Source organism: Pyxicephalus adspersus, chromosome 6 (assembly GCF_032062135.1).
Source record: "Pyxicephalus adspersus chromosome 6, UCB_Pads_2.0, whole genome shotgun sequence".
Lineage (NCBI taxonomy): Eukaryota > Metazoa > Chordata > Amphibia > Anura > Pyxicephalidae > Pyxicephalus > Pyxicephalus adspersus.
Genome location: NC_092863.1, coordinates 103,112,212 through 103,126,966, shown reverse-complemented (window position 1 = coordinate 103,126,966; position 14,755 = coordinate 103,112,212). Strand labels below are relative to the sequence as shown.

The window sequence follows — 14,755 nt, the reverse complement described above, 5'->3', positions numbered from 1 at the left end:
AATATCATTCATCTTACTTCCTGGAAGACCAGGGCATCATGAACCCACCTCCATTCTGTGTGACCTCCACCCATCCCAAGAGTGGACAACCAGCACCATTTTGCAAGACTAAGGTGTTGTGGTCCTTCCTTCCCTCATCCTAATGGGACCCACCACTGTTCCGTGAGCTAGATGTCGGGAACTCACCTGTAGGATGAAAATTTCCTCAAAGTTCTGATGGGTTTGCGAAATTTCTAAGAATTCTCTCGAAACTATCGTAAATAACTATAGGAGGATTAACACAGCTGCATTCCTAAATACACCGGTGGGAATCTTCCTGTTAGTGAGCAATGCCCGGGCACTGCAGGTCAGAATGAGCGCAAGCCCTCGTTCTAACCTGTACTACCCGGAGATCTCTCACTGAGAGGAGGATTATTTATGAATGCAGCCGCGATCTCCTTCCAGAGTGAGTCATGCGGCTTGCGTTTATGAAGGAAGGCGGTCCTAGGAAAGATTAGAGGATTTTTCTAACGCTGCATCATTCATGAGCAGCCAGCAGGACTCACACTGTGAGAAACTCTATCCAGGAACACATAGTACAGGACTGCAACAGCAATCAGAGGAGCGGAGCTGCTAGCTCCGCTCCCTTGACTGGTCTTGCAGGTCCCAAAAATTCGGTCTCGCCGGCCGAATTTACAATGTTGCCTATATGTTTGGTAAGTGAGAATGCCCCAATTGGCTGCGAGACCGAATTAAAAAATTTCGCTCGCTCATCCCGACTCACCTGCACTCATCTCTAGTGAGGTCAAACAACAGCATCCATCCTACCTCCTGTGAGGCCAAGGAATTAGGACTTCACCTTCACTAATACCTAATGAGGATACTAGTGTCATAGCTATGCCATTGCCCAGGATGTACATCTTACATCCTGGATAGCTAGGGCATCATGGACCCACCTCCATTTATTTGGCATTGGACATCATGCACCTATAGCTCTCAAATGTCCCATTTAAACGCATGCTGATGTATAGACCAATATTCAGGATGGCCATTGTAATTCAACTCACTTCCTGTGAGCCCAGGGTATCATGGACCCACCTCCACTTATTCTTGGCCAGAAAGCCCAATATAAATCCTCTCACAGGTCAATGGCCCTGATTTATTCAAGGCTGGAGAGAATACACTTTCATCAGTGAAGCTGAGTTATCAAGCAAACCTGTAATTGATCTGGTCCAGGATTGAAAACATTTGATAACAAATTGCCAATGACTTTTAGGAAATCCATTCTAGATTTGCTGGATTACCCAGCTTAACTGATGAAAGTTTATCCTCTCTAGCCTTGGAGAAAATTAATAAATGAGCGCCAAGGTGTTAAACAATGTAGCCAGTGTGGTTAAACAGTTTGCCTCCCCTATGATGGATGCTATGAATCGTATAATCCAGGAACCTGCAACTTCATCAAACACGACCCAGTACACAGTTCTGCTATAAAAAAAATGGAAATTTTGACCCTATTTGCGCTATTTTATGCAGTGGTATTTTAGGATTAGGAAATCCAATGCCAAAAAAAATCCCTATTAATGAAGCTTGTTTAGGTAACAAAATAGCAGATGAGCTTCATGTGGTTGTGCATATCACAGTGGGGCATTCCTGAACTAGTTTGTGTGCACATATTATGCTGGGTGGTATTTACTCTTTTGGGCTACAATCCTTGTGATGTTTCATGCTTGCAGTTTTTTTGTGCTGCTACCCTCTCCCTTTAAACATTAGCAGGGGGCACACACTATAGTTCAGTACAAACACCAGGAGCGCCAGGTGGAGGAAGCAGAGTTGTCACCGTTGAGCCCATGGTGCCTTTTTCAAAGAATTGATTGAAGCCTTTAAAGCAGAAATAACCTTCTTGGTGAGGGTGACCTTTATTCATAATCACCAAGCAGACTTGCAGTTTATCACACGCACCTGCCTGCTTCTTTGTGCCCCAACCTATAGTTGGTTGAAAAACTTTCACCGTTGCGTACCCCCTAGTCTCCAGCTCTTCTTTCTCTTTTGGGTGCACTATGATGCTTTTTAGCCATTTGGTAGCCACTTATGATGAAAAATAAATAAATTACAGTGTGCTTGATTTATTAAAGCTCTTTAAGGCTAGAGAGGATACACTTTCATCAGTAAAGCTGGGTGATTCAGCAAACCTGGAATGGATTGGGTCCAGGATTCAAAACTTTTGCTAGCCTCTCTAGCGGTCTAATTCCTTCCTAATTTCCATGCGAAAAGTGGTACAATTTTTTGAATGGAAATTTATTTTTCATTGTAGGCTTAAATTCCTAGGCATAACTCACTGATATTTATTAAATTTAATAATAAACTTTAAATACCAAAACACAAAAATCTTAAAAAAAAAAAAAATATTTAAACATGTAATGTCACAGTAAAGTAGCATATATAATATATATATGTAATATAATAATAAATATATAATATATAAATATTTCTTTGTATTGGACTCTGAATCCAATACAAAATTTTTTGAATTTCTCCCGCAGATGGCTCCACACTGCAAATAAAGCCACCGGTAGCCAACGAAAAGGTTTTTTTTTACCAATAGATACTTTGCATGTCTTTTCTAAAACCTCTAACTCATGGTGACTTTTTATTCTACTGATTTGCTTCTGCTTTAAATCAAAAGCAAGGCCTTCTTTACATACCATCTGGCAATCCATCCACTGTAAAAGTATTTTTATTACTCTGGGATTAGATACATTTGAAATAAATTATTAAAACATTTCAACAAGAAGAAAAAGAAAAGAAAACGGAGATTGTCTTTTCTAATTCAGTGGCATTCTGATATTTGAATAAAACGCTAGCGCGCGACCTTCCTCCTCCAGAGCCGCCAGACACCGAGCTGAAGATTTTTGTTTTATTGCATATTGACAACGTCCGTGCGGAATAGAAGTCAGGCTGCGGGGCGCAGACAAAAAATTATTTCTGCTTGGGAATTACAGGGATCTCGTAAAGCACGCAATGGAAGCTCAAGTGGTTTGAAATGCAGCCGGACCCTGTGGCCATAGACATAGGAGTTTTACTGCGGATGAAATGTAGCTCTGTACGGTTTACAGCTCGAAGGAACGTTCTCTTAGCTCTTGGGACGCGGCTCTGAGATTTGAATGAGGGGCCTTGTCCATTTCACTGTCGTACTGCTTTGTTTTTATTTTTAGACTTGGCTTGCTCTAATGTTTGGTGGATTCATGTCGGTGGAGACAGCCAGAACTCATCGATGGCATCTGAGACATGTTCTTGTCTATGACCCCTTGTTAGCTTTTATGCTTCAAAGAAAACTTAGCCGTCTAGTGTATCTAACCCTTTTGCTGCTTTATCCAAAACTAAATAAATAAGTTTGGGCTTCACTTACATCAGTACTTAAATCAGAACTTAAGGCAATTTCAAAATCCAATACCCCACTTATATGTTATATTTTGCCATTATAGCTGGAAGTGTTTTCTAATGAACAATGCAACCTCATTTTCTAAAAAAATTGTTGATGCCACTTTTCTGATGGCTGAAAAAAAGACTTTTGTAGTTTGTTGTGTTTGTCTTTTCTTCTCCATACTTATTGGACAACAAAGAGGTGAAAAAGGCTTCCATTGTTACTGTAGTGAATAACTGACAGTGGGGTAACATATGCTAAATATGGACCATGGGTATAGAAAGAAGATGCAGAATGATAGTTGTGTGTGGACTGGTGGATGGATTGGGAGAAAGTCAGCTTTGTGTATACCAGGTGGCCAAGTGGAAGCTGAATATGGTGATGATGAAGGGCAGTGAAGTATCTGGCCATGGAACATTAGGAGAGGCAGAATTGGAACAGAGGAGCAATAGGAGAGAAGGAAGAGCTGCTGCTTCGGTACTGAAGAATGAAAGAAGGCAGAAAGTGGATGGGCATGGATGATGGCGGATAGAGAAGAGGCAACAGACCATGGCTGATGAATAACATGGACAGAGAAAGCATAGGGACACATAGGAGATGACCAATGATTGAGGAAGGATGGAGAAGGCCGTGCACACCGATCATAGGTAGGGATAGAGGAGGCTAGGTATGGACTACTGGAAGAGGTAGGTGAAACTTGGCTGGGATAGAGTCTGTAAGCTTAATAAAGTGGACCTGAACTCAAACACTGAAACAATATGTTATTTACGATGTTATAAAAAAATTGATAACAGGGCCAAGGTATCCTGAAAATTTAGCTTTAGTCTTGAATTCCTTCTGAAATATAGTAGAATAGTAGTGAACCTTTTGTGTTTTGAGTTTCAAAGCTGTATATATACAATGTAATATTATCTAAGGCACAGACTGGGCACAGACATTGGTGATGCCACTACTGTGTTACTTATTGTTCTCGTTGCTGGAGAGCAGGCTGTATCTGAGGACCTTCAGTGCAAGGATCTCCCTGCTTTTGCTATATTAGTTCTGTGATTCCTCCGTCTGCTTTTTGAATATAATTCCATTTCTTATGAGATAACAGGCCATCATGAAGGCCTGTAGCCTCTCTTACTGGTCACCCCCCTACTTTCACACTACACCCAAATTATGTCTACACCAGCTCATACAGCACTACACCCTTTTCCTTGTCCGCACTATACACTCTATGACCCCGCTTTGCTGCTTTCTATGGTACCTGGACTGTATTTCTTGCACATTGCTAAGTTTATAATGTGTGGTGGAAATGAGAAATACTAATAAAGGAATATTTCTACCGAATCGAGTGCTGCTGAGCAATCAATGTGTGTCTTAGAGACCTTCTATTGTTGCAATTCAAATGCAATGCAAAATTCTGGAAGAGGTTGGAAACAAGAGCACTGTTGACCAGTATTGCCCTGCCACATTCATTCCCTTTAGCAGCATCCTCTTGTAGCAAAATTTAAAGTCACAATTGTCCTTAATACCACACGGGGCAAAGAACTTGCCCTTGCATATCTTGGGTACAGCTTCTCAGTGCTGGGAATCGAAAAGTGCTGTATGTAACTGAACAAGACTGATGGCTTAGACCTGGGCTTTGCTCAATGCATTGGTCTACTCTGAGAAACACTGATGGGATCCAACCAAAAATGTTCATTTCAATCCACATAAACCCTATATAAACCCCCAAACCAAAGTGTATATTATTATAGCTTACAACTCCTTAAATGCAATGGCTTCATTATTTTTTATTTTAAGTAAGTACAGACTACTGTATACTTTTTGATCTTTTCAGAAATGCCATATCAATGTCACTACCTGTACAATGAACTAATAACAATGCTATCATCCTTTGGTCTAATAATATTCCGAACCCTATGTAATGGAGTTGAAGAAAAGAAAACATGGTTGAAGTCCAGTCTGGGTGATAATCATGGCTCCCTCCATAGATAAAATACATTGAGTGAGTCATAGAGCTCATTACATCCTAAATTCTTCCTTATTTCTTTTTTCATATTAGCAATTTGCTGATAGATTTCAGACTTATCTGAAGATCAGAACTGTGCACTTGTGGAATTTCGATCCCCCTCCCAGCAAGCAGATGAGCATTGCTATCCCATTGTTCAAAATCATATATTTCATTGTAACATTCTCAGAGCACCTGGTAAGAGACACAAAAGCAATTCGTGAATTCCGTCAATCCATAAACCCTCAGAACGGCGACCAGAGAATGTTTTCAGTGAGCTGGAAAATCACATTGAGTTGCAGCATATAGAACTGTACAAGCCAGGTTTGTTGAAAACTTCAAATAAGGATGTAGCCTGTAAAAGTTTTATCAGTGATGATGTGTATCTGAGATTGTCAGAAAAAGAAAAAACATTTTTTTCAGTTGTACAACTATAACAAATAATATTGTTTAAGATTACTTTCAGAACTTTTTATATCACTTGATCAATGAGGGGTTGGCCTGACCCATTGCATTTGTTCTATCATTTATTGGGGCAGTACAGAGAAAATAAAAAAACTTGAGATTGAAAGAGACCCCTGAAAGTTATCCTAAAAAATATTTTGTCTTTATCTTACCCTGGCAGGACAGTGTTTTGTGATCTGTTCTAACCGATCTATGAATGACAGCAATAGATTATTGCCGAAGACGAGCATGGTCATTCTTCTTAGTCAATAAACATCTGACATCCCTTACAACTTAAAAATATCTGATGTTTGGTTACTTTAAAAGGCTACCAGGACTTTCAGGTCCTAAAACTAAGGAGTAGTGTTGGTCTATTATCTCAAAATTCGATTCAAGTTTATTCGAGTCCTGTGTTCCTGGATAGAGAAACTCTATCCAGGAATAGGGACGGTGCTCCCTGATTGGCTGAGGAAAGCTTTCACTAGAGCACTAGAGGTTTTGAGTGGGAAGATTTCTTCCTATTTACCCTATAGTGCCGCGGATCGCACACTGTTCTCTATGAATGTGACCCCAGCCGCATTCATTGAGAAGATCCCCGGGGTCTTGGCTGGGGAAAGGAAAATCCTGATGATGCTTAAGCTGTCATCAGGGTTTACCTTTCCTCAGCCAATCACAAAGCACCAGAAGTGATGAATGGGGAAATTTGTCCCTATTTAACCGCTAGTGCCCGGGGATCCCACACTGACAGGAGGATTCCCTTGTTTGTGCAGCTGTGGAAATCATCTTGTTATTGTGGGATAACCTGTAAAAAAATAAAGTTAGTTCCACAAATCACACACATTTAATAAATGACTTTAACGTTAATTTTTTGGTAACACATTTTTTTACACAGTAATTTATGTCGTCAAATTCTGTGTTTTTCGGGTCGGGTCTATCCGAATTCAAACAGCCATATTTGGGTTGAATTTAAGGACAACCCGAATTTGAACAGCAACACTACTAAGGGAAGTAAATTACAGTTTTAGTGCCAATGTTGTGCTAAGTTTGGTAGGTAATACAGAACGCTGCGACTTACCTTGGCTTTTAAAAATGTTTCTAGCCATCAAAGGTTCCCTTTGTGCACTTTTAGCAGAAAACAAATTCCAATCCAAGTAGGCTGGATCTGCCTACAGTTTGGTCTCAATACCAAAGTGTCACGTGTTAGATCAGTGCATCTCAACCAGGGTTACATGAAACCCCAAGGTTCCTCCAGAAGTTTCTATGTTTTCTTTGAGCAGTTTGTGCCTCTCAGGTCAGTTTAAGTGACACCAATGATCTTTTTGGCTATTTGTAAAGATGACATTCTTCCCAATAGCCAGCAATGTAAGAAGAATTCTTCTTACTGACCACCACTCTAATATACTGTGATCTGTGGATATAGTAATTATAGAATAGGCTCCCCAAAGACCTTAAGTTATTTCAAGGGTTCCCTTAGGTTAAAAAAAATGAGAAACAGTGCTTTAGATACACTACATGGTCAAACATTTGGGCACATCTGACCATCGTATATGACGTTATTGAACATCCCATTACTAAACTATGGAGAATCATGGAAGCCTTTCTATAAGATTTTGGAGTGTATTTGCAGAAAACATGTTCATTCAGACAAAAAAGCAAAAATAAGGAGCTAAGTACTGATGTTGAAGGAGAGGAACTGGCTTGCAATTTGTATTTCAGTTCTCAAAAAGTTCTCAAATTTATTTAGAGGAGTTGAGGTCTGGACTCTGTGGAGGACACTATACCAAGGTCCTGATTTATTAAAGCTGTCCAAGAACGGAGAAGATAGATTATCATGGGAGAACCGGGAACCTGGAAACTTCAAATAATTTGTTTAAAATCATTTGCTATTACATGGCAAATGCTATCAATGCTGGATCAGTTCTATTACAGGTTTGCTGGATCACACAGGTTAACCCATGATAGTCTATTTTCTCCAGTCTAGGAGAGCTTTATTAAATTAGCCTTAATGACTTTATGGAGCTTGGTTTGTGCACAGGAGTTTTTTAAGCCAAAGGAAGAGTATAGTTGTTTAAATTGTCATTGTATTCTCTAGTATTACCAGTACCCTTTAATGGAAAGGACTGAACTAATATTGAATGATCTCCGCATACTTTTGGCCTTATAACTGATGGTCTTCCAAACATTTGCCCCATAGTGCTTCTCAAAAACAAGTTGATTAAGTTCCTCATTCTTTCATCACATTATTATTCTTTTAATGAATCCACAGATGGTCAGTAAAACTTTCAAACCATCAAAGACTGCTAATAATATATTTAGGAAAATGTTGGGTACAAAACAGGTAACTGAAGAGTAGCATCCAAAAGATAAGGCCTTTTATGTGTCAGACCAGGAAAATACGTACTCTTTGAAGGTCAGTTTGGGACAAAGACATCAAAAGAGAATGATCTTTATGGAAATTACCATTTTTGCTTGATATAATTATTTCCTAAAGTCTCTTCAATTAATATGAATGTAGGTTGTGAATAATGAATAAAAAAAATTCCTTTGATCATATGTGGTATGGTGGAGTTAACCTTTGGGTGAGGATGAGAAAACCACTTTCAAAGAAACTTTGTTGCAGCAGAATGAACCAAATAAAACACTGCGAAAATAATTATATGAAGTAAAAAACTGGTCCAGGTTGGCCCTCACTTGTCCACAGGTAGACATCCAGCTTAGAATTAAAATGATAGAAAAATAAGGATTACAGCACAATACAGCATAGATGCAATTTCTTGTATTAAAAATTGGTAGAAAAACTCCTAACGCGTTTCGCGTAAATAACACTTATTCATAGATGATAAACTTTCATTTTAATTGCTGACTGGTCTTCTTTTTTCAAAGGGCAAATTAAAACCGGGTTATGCTGATCATAAAATCACATTGATAAAACAAATATATAAGTTACAAAATACATATTAAAACATGATTAAAGGACTTCATTCATCCTGCTTATAAATGAGGAATTTTTTGCAAATTAATAAAGAAAGAGCAAAGAAAGAAATAAACAGGACGTTATTTATATATACATGTACCATGCTTGATTGCTACATATCTATGTTTCTCAACCAGGGTTCCTCCAGAGGTTGCTGGGGGTTCCTTGGGCAAAGAGCAGTACCTCTCTGGTCAGTTTAGGTGACACCAATGATCCTTAAGGGGGAAATTTTTCCTAATGATCAGCAATGTGAAGGTATTCATCCTATTGATCACCATACTAATATACTGTGAGCTATGGATATAGTAATTATAGAAGGGGTTCCCTGAAGACCTGAAAGTTATTCCAAGAGTTCCCCTATGTTAAAAAGGTCTATAGGGTATTCATTGACCAAAATGAACCATCACCATCACCAAGTTTAATAAATATTTAAAAAAAATACTTTTCAAGGAATGCCCAATCACATGCAAGGAAAACTAAAAAAACTGCATTCCTCCTTGCACATGATTGGAAGGCTGAAGTCAGCAGGGCTTTATCTCGTTCACTAAGTGAATGATTTGCTAGGAGAAAATTCAGGAGAGGAAGCCAATCCAGCAGTGATAAGGATAGAAAATACCACTAGAGTGCTTGCCGAGCCAAAAGTACCAACTTCTTCTCGTAAGGTCAATATACCAAGTAAGTCAAGACTATTTAGATGAATCAGCTTATTTCAAAATTGTCAAAATTGTAGGAATATTGTGGAAATTCTATACTATACTATCATTAATGTAATTTCTAGGGTCTCGGCAATCCCCTGAGGAAGCCCGTTTAGGGCGAAACGCGTCGGGAGAGACCATAAGTACAGTACTGATCCACAACTCTTTAGTGAAAGTATTTTATAAAGTCATGGTTAAACATTGCCATGGCCTCTTTTACCAATTATGTTTCTAAGAAATATATGTTTTAGTAACTGAAATAAAAGGTTTTATGTCATGCTAGACTTATTTTCTGCCATAAAGAGCCGCTATCTCTCTTGAAGAAAATTCACTTAGCTATGTCAACAGTTAATATTCACCGATGTATATTTTTTTTTTGTAAAAGAATAAGAAACATCATATCATTTTTTTAAACTGTGCTTTATTTAGGGCTAAGCTGAAAAGCGTCATTCAATAATTACAGAAGATTACAAGGAGATTTCTTTTAAAGGTAATTGAGAGTGAAAAGAGCAGTCGGACGGAAATGCAGCTGCTGTACACACCTGTACTTACTAACAGCAGGAATTAAAGGAACACAATGACCAAGAGAAAAGAAAGACGGTGCCCAAGAGCGGGCCAGGAAAACAAAGGTAAAAAAAAAACATAAGGAAAAGTTGGATGATAGAATTAGAAAGGTTCTGCATTCTAATGAACGTAGGCAAGGATCACAGCGATAAACTATTCCGGAAAACAAAATCAAAGAGGTTCAAAATAAATATGAGGCTTAAGAAAAGGAATCCATTTTTTTATTATTATCCAGAGGAGGGCTATGGCACAGTGTTCCATCCCCTTCCAGCAATTAAAGGGAAAAAAGTGACCCATTGCAGGAGATAATACTTCATGATTTTTTTTGTGTATTTATATATATTTATATTTATATATATATTTATAAAAAAAAAAAAATCAAACATGATCAAAATCACCCTTTTAGTTCAACTAAAAGGAGCGAGAACAGAAACGAAAAAAAAAGCGAGATAAAACTCAAAAAATTCATACAGCAGAAATAAATTAGAATAAATATGATATATTTTAAAATATATGTGTTTTTTTTTTTAAATAGTTCACTGACTTATTTTTTTCTGAATCTGAGTTTATTCTAAAGCGACATCTTTTATTTTATTTTTTTACTGCTCTAAAGTCAATTACCAAAGATAAATATCGTGCTTTCATTTTAAATAATTTTTTCCTTGTTTTTTTTTCTCTATCATTACAATTAAAAGACCTACAAAATATGCAAATGTATTTACAGAAAAACAGAGCCAGCATCGTTTTTATTTTATTTTTTAAACATCCCCTGTTTTTCAAAATTCCTTGTAAACAGTTTCAGAAATTTTTTTTTCAAAGATTGTTTCTATTTTTTTTTTATTATTTTTTTTTTTGTTTGCTTTTTAACATTAAGGTTCTAGGCTGTCTTTTTGCCCCTGAAGGTCTAGAACAAATATGGAAACTACTAAAAGCAGAGGATGATGGGAGGGTTAGCAAAGAGCAGATTACGAAGATATGAAGCCGTAAGCCATGTCATTCTTCAAGTTAAAATTAACTGATAAAAAGACAATAGCTGTTGTAACGTTATTATTTCATTGCATCATTTTACAAGAGTCAAGTTTTTTTTTTTATTTTTGTGTGTGTGTTTTATAGGTGGAATGCTTGCAGTTAAAAGCTGCCATCACAGCCTCTCATATCCTCCTCAATAAAGTATGCAATAGGATTTTATGCTTATTCTAAACTCTACAAAAATTACAGTTCTACAACATCTTTCTTTTAGCCATAATGCTAACGTCTATTTTTTTTAACTTTTTTTTTTTGTTTTTGCGTTCTAATTTTTTTTTTTACTATTATATAGATATCTTAAACTTTTCTGTTAAATCTGTACAACTATTAGGATTTTAAGGAAAAGGGTAAGGGGTAAGGGAGTGGTAATTAGAAGCATTTACAAACCTTTTTTTAAATTCCAACTACCTTCTTTCTAATGCATTTTTCTATTTTTGTGTTTTTTTTTCTTTTTTTTTTCTTTTTTTTCATCTCACAGTCTGCTTTTTAAAATATCTATCCTTTATTTAATTCCTACATACTTATCCTTTCATAATACACAGAAAACCATAGGAAATTTTCAGAATTGAATTAATGTAACCAAAGAACCTTCTATAGTATCAAATAGCTATTATCTTGCCATTTTTTTAAAAGCATTTTAAGCATTTTTACATATTTCATATAATTGCTCCCAAACTGTTTTAAGAACAGCCAAGGTGTAGGAAGTTAACTTCATATTTTACATACAGCTACAAGTCTGCAATAAAAAGTTTGGTCCTTTGGTCCCTAAATAGCTAAGGAATGACATATACGAAGCTTCTTGCAACAGTTGCCATGGGGATGCCATGGCAACATAACTCGTGGTGGCAAACAGGCACTCCTTGTCAAATTTCAGGTTTCTTATTAGAAGAAAAAGCCATTTTTTTGTGTGTGGCATTATCAGTGTCTGTTCGAGAAATTCCCATTGATCATGATCCGTCTGATGTTTTGTCCACGTAAGCAGTCGCAATACTTTCATTGAAGAAATATTACAGTCTTAACAATCAAAGTAGAAGAAAAGTCTGAAGTCTTCAGCATGATTGGTACTTTGCTGATATGTCAAAATTGTAATCCAGCGCTTCTCGATCATATATTTTTATATGCTTATTTTGTATTGTTATAATACGGCCCATTCAGTTCCTGTCCTGAAAAAGAGAAACAAAAATATGAGATTAGGAGTTAAGATTTTGACACTATAACACATACACAAAAAACTACCCTAATGAGACCATTGGTGAATGGTCTTACCTTAATTTTGGAAATTTGACATTACCCGTTTTCCAATTTTTGGTTTAGTTAGGAGCTGTTTAAAAGTTATTTCAACAAGGATTTTCATCTTTAGTATTTGGCAAATTTTGTAGCACCAGTGAGGTAGAAGTACGAATTAATTACTAGTAGTGGGCAGATAGTTTCAATTCCGACTTGGAACAGAGCTCGGAATTTCGAGCAATTTTTAGTTTTGATTTTACGTTACCATACCCATCAATGACTCACCAAATTTGCCTACTAGACAGATGTTATCATTTGGTATCAGAAATGGCTCAGCCATTTTATACCAGCCATTGACAAGTATAGTATGATCCATTAAAAGTATAAATTCCAACATGGACATGCATGTTCATCTCTGAAGCATGATTATCTTCAGAGGAGAACATTCACGCAAAGATATTCCTGTGTCCGACTTCTAAACTTGATACCAATCTACGGGAAGTGGGAAAATATAAGGCATTCTTTCTCAAACTTTTTACTGCTGGGGAAACCAGCAGTATAGTATAATCCATTAAAAGTATAAATTCCAACATGGATATGCATGTTCTTCTCTGAAGCATGATTAGCTTCAGAGGAGAACATTCACGCAAAGATATTCGTGCGTCCGACTTGTAAACTTGATACGGGAAGTGGGAAAATATAAGGAATTCTTTCTCAAACCTTTTACTGCTGGGGAAACCTTAAAATAATTTTCAAGTTGGTGAACCCCTACTATAATCAACCAATGGGGAAAACACCATTTGGTTGTCAAAAGGAAGACTATCATCTTTATAACAGTGGTCAGATTGCCACCATTAGACTTCTAAAATGGTCCTTGGTTTCATTTAGCTGGCTCTGGTGTTGGCCCCAGAACTATGCAGGCACTTTCTATGGGAAGTTAATCAACCACAGTTCAAGGAATCCCTGGCAATCCTGGATGAGGATGGAAGATCGAGGAATAAGACTTCCTTAGGAAAAGTAAAGGTGATTGTTCTTCTCTAAAGCACACTTAGCTACATACTATAACTTTATCTGTGTCACTCCTAAGATATTCTCACTTCCTCCTTGTAGACTTCAAACTGGTCGACAGACAATTAATGGAAACATCTGGGATTTAGTAAAGGATTGTATAAAATCATGTGGTGGGAGGGCATACATATATATGTACTTTGTCTCTGCAACATTGAATTCCTTAAATGTTACAACTTGCTGGATTTTGATTGGCATCACGTCTACAAGCAGGAAATGGGACATACCTCTACTTTGTCCCTCTGAGGTCCTATTACAAAGAAAGTGCCATATGATGCTGGTAGACCTGACGCCATTCAACAGCTAGGAAGGAAGCTAAGAAAATAATAATAATGCCTTGGATAAAACCATACATGTCTATTTAAAAGAAGGGCCTAGGCTTTCTTTAACCAGATTCAGTGTACCCAAGAGATTTCTCCAATGGCTGCTAGGGGTTCCTTGTGTAATTAGCAATTTTGTCTCTCAGGTCAGCTTAAATGATCCCAATGATCTTTTTTGGCTTTACGTAAGGGTGACATTCTTCCCACCGGCCAGCAATGTAGGAGACATCTTCCTAATGACCACCACACTAATATACTGTGAGCTGTGGATATAGGATTTATAGGAGGGGTTCCCTGAAGACCTGAAAATTATTTCAAGGGTTCCCTATGGTAAAAGGGTCAAGAAACCCTGGTCCACAGCAAAAAAAAAAATTGTTCTGCAGACAAATCCAAACGGCCAATGGTGGATACTCAACTGCACAGTGCTTTAGGGATTGGCTGGAGTTTCCATCATATAACACATTTTTTTGAAAAGATAAAGATACTCAGTATACCATGTTAACACGAAAAATCACCATTATTGCCTTATGATGGAAACTCCGGTAACCCCTTTGTGTTATCTTGGCCATAGCTGAGTTGGTTCTCTTTGGAGTAATAACATTCTGATACAATTTGTTGCATGTGTTGGTGATCGACATGCTGATAGAAATGGTGAGCAGAAAAAGTACACCACTAATATAGTGCTATAGTGTCATTGTCCAGGCAGCAGGCTGGGGTTAGTTCTTAATCCACGTTGTGCTGCAAGAATTGAGGTCCAAGACCCCAACAATAGCATCAAGATCAAGATTTATTAAGTAATATTTTTGAGTGTACTAAAGATGACTATAAAGCATTTTAAAAGGACTGGCTCTAAGACAACGGAACTCCAAGTCTAACAAGATTTTTTTAATTTCCGGTAAAAACATAGTAATAGCCAAAATTATAGGTAAATTAGTGTGGTGTTTCTACAAGAAATGACATCTACCACTATCATTAGTAGAAATCATTCATAGAATATATTTACTGACTTCACTATAGTGGAGTATTTTTTTTACCTTCCTC

The 14,755-nt window shown here is 37.3% G+C and overlaps 1 protein-coding gene across 1 annotated transcript in view; it reads right to left on the bottom strand.

Annotated features, from left to right (window-relative positions):
- Window positions 1-9,910: 9,910 nt before the first annotated feature.
- Window positions 9,911-14,755, bottom strand: part of CELF4 (CUGBP Elav-like family member 4) — a 700,213-nt gene continuing 695,368 nt past the window's right edge. Inside the window, exon 13 of the mRNA XM_072413517.1 lies at window positions 9,911-12,262. The gene's annotated coding sequence lies outside the window, so the exon portion shown is untranslated. The remainder of the gene's footprint in view (window positions 12,263-14,755) is intronic.